The sequence below is a fragment of the Microcebus murinus genome, chromosome 6 (assembly GCF_040939455.1).
Source record: "Microcebus murinus isolate Inina chromosome 6, M.murinus_Inina_mat1.0, whole genome shotgun sequence".
Taxonomy (NCBI): Eukaryota; Metazoa; Chordata; class Mammalia; order Primates; family Cheirogaleidae; genus Microcebus; species Microcebus murinus.
The window spans coordinates 71,054,880-71,060,106 of NC_134109.1; positions in this window are offsets into that span (position 1 = coordinate 71,054,880).

The window sequence follows — 5,227 nt, forward strand, 5'->3', positions numbered from 1 at the left end:
AAAAATCTATATTAAAAAAAACCCAAAACTATAGAAGATCCATCATGCCCCCTCTGGCAGAGAGAGAGATGTGCTGCCTTTGAAATGCTACTTCAGGCCAGGGCACAGTGCCTCACACCTATAATCCTAGCACTCTGGGAGGCCAAGGTGGGCAGATTGCTTGAGGTCAGGAGTTCGAAACCAGCCTGAGAAAGAGTGAGACCCCGTCTCTACTATAAATAGAAATTACTTGGCCAACTAATATATATAGAAAAAATTAGCCGGGCATGGTGGTGCATGCCTATAGTCCCAGCTACTTGGGAGGCTGAGGCAGAGGATTGCTTGAGCCCAGGAGTTGAGGTTGCTGTGAGCTAGGCTGACACCAGGCACTCACTCTAGCCTGGGCAACAAAGTGAGACTCTGTCTCCAAAAAAAAAAAAGGCAACTTCAAGAAACAACTGGCTACCTACCTGCAAGGATCCTGGTTATCCCTGTCCTCTTCTTCAGCCCCTGGCCCCAAACAGCATGGTACAGTGCTTGGCCACTCCCATGGAACTTAGGACTCTAATGAACAATCTTTGCTCTGGAACTCCCTATTGGGCTGACAGAGACTTTGTCATGTCTGCATCTCAGTTTGACAGCTCTCTCTGCCCAGTTCTGCTTTCTCCTTCCTTTCCTTTTACAGGTATTACTCCAGTAAAACTTTTGGAATCCTGTCTCAGCATCTGCTTCTCAGAGAATTCACCCCTGAAAAAGGTCCAGATTCTCTTGGGATGTTTTTCTGTCTCACAAACTCCTGCACCTGGGACTCTGGTTACCATTCCTGAACTTCTTTGTCAACCAATGAATATTTTTCTCCTGATCCTCAAAACATATTTTACTAGTCTTATTCTCAATTAGGCCCAACTTTGACTTCCATTTACATTTCCTTGTCTTTTCTAACTTTTAGTAACTGTAGATTGGCTAACCCTCATGGACATTTTGCTTTTGGTCAAATAGTAAAAAACTGAGTATGAACAAGATTTAATAAAAAAAACCCATTCAGCCAAAGAACCAAGTAAGCAATGCAGTATTTGGCCAGTACCATGGGTGTTGCAATAATGCATTGCTATGCAAGTAACCATTTCAAAACTTAGTGACTCAATATTTATGTAATTGCTTATGATTGCATGGATTGCCTGGGTAGGCCCAGATAGGATGGCTGTACTGAAAACATGTCTATGTTTCATGTGGTGAGGGCTGGGCTCACTCAGGCAGCTTTGATTTGGGCTAGGGGATATAAGATCGCCTCACTTCTGGCCCTCAGATGGAGGCTGGAATGCTGGACCCTCTGTCCTTTTCTTTTATCCAATAGGGGCTCTCTCTCTCTTTTCAAGTGTTCTCTCTTATCAGGGTAACTAAACTCCCATGAAGGGACAGGGCTCCAAGAGAACAAAAATAAAAGCTTCACGGCCTCTTAAGGACTAGGCTTTGGAATTTAGGGAATATCACTACTGCCACATTCTGTTGGCAGAAAGAATTCCTTTATTTGTAAGCATATGCTAAATGGCCCTCCTGTCCTTCTAAAATTTGCACAATTTATTACTATAATAATTAACCCAAAGTGAATGTGAAAGTAAAGACTTCTCTGAGGGTTGCCTTTGATTTGGTTGACTTTCAAGAGTACCTTTGCTACTTCCTCATTTTCCTCCATATGTGAGGGGTGGCAATCCAGACTTTAGGTATCCTAAATTCCATCAGAAACTGAATCTCTTCCACTAGAAAATTCTTCCTTTCCTAAAAAAATTTGCTTATGATGATGTGTAGGGCCTTGACCTTTGAAATCCTGTCTTTAGGATGAATCAACTTCCTTCATCTTCTGCAAGGTTATATCCAATACTCTCTTTCTCCACTAAGATTATTTAATCTTACTGCTGTATAATTTATATATATTTCATTTTTATGTGTTAAAGACCTTGGAAGAACAGTGATTTTATAAAATGAAGAACACAATAGTCTGGTTTCTCTTCAGATTGTATAAATCTTTCACCTTTTACTAAAATGAAGAACACAAATTTGTGAACAATTAACTCTAACAATTCAATAATACAACAACAATGGGAGTATCTCACTTTAGTAATAATACATATCTAAATACAGGGTCTCCTAGCACTCTGGGAGGCTGAGGCGGGCAGATTCCTTGAGGTTAGGAGTTCGAAACCAGCCTGAGCAAGAGCGAGACCCCGTCTCTACTAAAAATAGAAAGAAATTAATTGGCCAACTAATATATATAGAAAAAATTAGCAGGGCATGGTGATGCATGCCTGTAGTCCCAGCTACTCGGGAGGCTGAGGCAAAAGGATTGCTTGAGCCCAGGAGTTTGAGGTTGCTGTGAGCTAGGCTGATGCCACGGCACTCACTCTAGCCTGGGCAACAAAGCAAGACTCTGTCTCTAAATAAATAATAAATAAATAAATAAAGGGTCTTACAGGATATACCCCAAATGAAAGAACAAAAGCAAAAAGACCCCCTTGGTAATTTTCCTGGGGGCAACTGTTAGATCCAGGTTATTGAAGGAAGCAGAGACCCTAAGTACAGCATTCTGCTTGGGTAACCTTCCATGACCTCACATCGGGTCAACTCTCTCAAGAGTATTTCAGCTGAGGAAGATAGTACTATTATGAGCCTATATTCATTTCTGTGTCCTCTACTTCAATGCTCATGTAGAAAGTCATACATCTCAAAGATACTGTAAATTCTCTACTAAGTAAATTAAGTTCAGAAATGAATGAGATGGAAATGAATATTTTGATCATTACTGAATCTCTACAGTACCTAGCACATCATAGTCACTCAATAAATGCTTGCTGAATAAATGGGTGAAACTGTCACATTCCAGTAACATATGTTTCTTCTCAACAGCCCTCGTATTCACCCCTTCCTTTCCATTACTATCCTTAGCCCGCTTTTAGTTTGTTAAAATTCTTATTTGTTTCAGGAAAATCCCAGTATAGGATAGAAAAACTGCCCTCCAAGCTGAGATGGTGCAGAGAGACCAAAGAAATGGCTCAGACCAATTCAGCTTGGCAAGTTAGATGAGTTTATTAAAGATTACTTACATAGGGCTCTCATTCCTGGTCAAGAAAGGAATCCTCTGGGCACTCACTCCTGGGCAGTAGCAGGAGTTCTTTAGAGAGTAAGATCCACACTGCCTGTCCAGTTGAGGAGCCTTGAATTTCTTTCTGGTAAGTGACACGGAGCTCTCTCTCTCTGCATCATTGTGAATTTACATACAATATAGGATTAGCATGCACAGTACTTCCCTTTAGGTAGGGACTTTAGTGTTACAATTAACTAAAGGGTACTAAGGCAACTAAAGCAGCTTAAAACAGTTCAAACTTGTTTTAAGACTTATGTCCATCCATGCAAAAGGAACCACTTAAGAATATTTTACTTATTTCTGACTTCATTTCCTCTTAAAAAAAAAAAAAAAAAAGAATATTTTACTTTGTATTTCTTTAAGCTTTTTTGTTTCGATCTATATCTCTAAATTCAAAAGAAAACTTCATGGAGTTCCCATGAAACATTAAAAGTCAGTGGTGGGGAACTTATATTTTTCCCTCATCATCAAACAGGTAGATACAATGGACTACTAACCATTTTCTCTGTTTCCAAACTCTTCTTCCTCCCCACTTTAATCCATGTAGAACACCAGATTAATCTTAAAACATTGCTCTTCACAAATCCTAAATGTTCCCTGTTGTATTCTGGAATACATTGCAAGCTCTTTGCTCAGGTGACATGTACCTTCTGCAATCTGGCTTAAATTGGAAACCTAAATTTTCTCCCAATATTCCCAAATATAACTCTTTATGTTTAGGCTGGGTATAGGCCAAGGTGGGAGGATTGCTTGAGGCCAGTTCAAGAGCAGCCTGAACAAGAGCGAGACCCCTAACTCTACAAAAAATAGAAAAATTAGCCAGGCGTGGTGGCACATACCTGACTAGTCCCAGCTACTCAGGAGGCTGAGGCAAGAGGATTGCTTGAGCCCAGGAGTTTGAGTCTGCAGTGAGCTATGATGATGACACTGTATTCTAGCCTGGGGGACAAAACAAGACCCTATCTCAACAACAAAAAAATCTTTATGTTCTAGCAAACTAATCTGGATTAGCAGAACACACATCATGCTTTCGTACCTCTAGTTTAGATTTTTGCTTTTATCATCTCCTTGGCCAGGAATTCCTGCCTATATATTTACTTACTGAAACTCTAGCTGTCACTTCAAGCCTGAACCTTGATACCAGTCTTTTCAATGCCTTCCTGGATTATCTAGCTTGAAGTTCTCTTCTTTGCAATCACGTTTATTTTTAAAGTCTGTATATATGCTACTTTATGTTGTAAAGATAGTTCAATATTAATTAAACTCCTTTACTCAACCGTAAGCTCTGAAATCAGGAGCCATGCCTGTCAAACTATTTTTATGAAACATTGTTTGGCATCAAGTAGACATTGGATAGTTCAGTGCTTCCCAAGTGTTTCCATTCAGGTGACTCCATTAAAACAACTTGTATTTATGTTTACTATACATAAAGAAAAGTGCACATACCAAAATATTCAGCTTAAATAATTTTCACAAATTGAATACCCTCATGCAAACAGGTCCCACAATAAGAAACAACGCAACCAGAACCTCAGAAGCCCTCTTAGTACCCCCTTATCAGGACTCTATTTTAATCAATTACACGTGATACTTGCGTATTTAGTGTAAGAGTGAGAATATGTATGTGTAGACCTTTTATAATATCTCCTCCATCAGCCCTTCTCACCCCCTCCCCCACAAAGAAGCAAGCGCGTGCCCTCCCCTATCCCCTTGGGGACCAGTTATAGGGGTTTTTTTGGTGTGAACGAATGCATGGAGACATGAACCTACAACACGTTCAGTAGAAAATGTAAGTTAGCACGAAACTGTCAAAAGGAATTATTGATCCTTAATTTTAAAAATCCATATTACACGTAATGCACTCTGCGAGTGCTATCTTAACACGGATTAATTCTAAAGACTCGTTTCCCAATACTCAACATGGTCGCATGCGCGTCTACAAGCAACATGGCCACTCTGCCAGGCACCAACATGGCAACCACAGCCTCACTGCGCACGGGAGGGCTAGAGCGCTCCCACGAGGAATATGTCCGCCATACGGCCAACACCTAACGTGGCTCTTTTTACAGCCTCCAGGCGAGCGCGAAACCGGAAATGACTTTTCCGTCT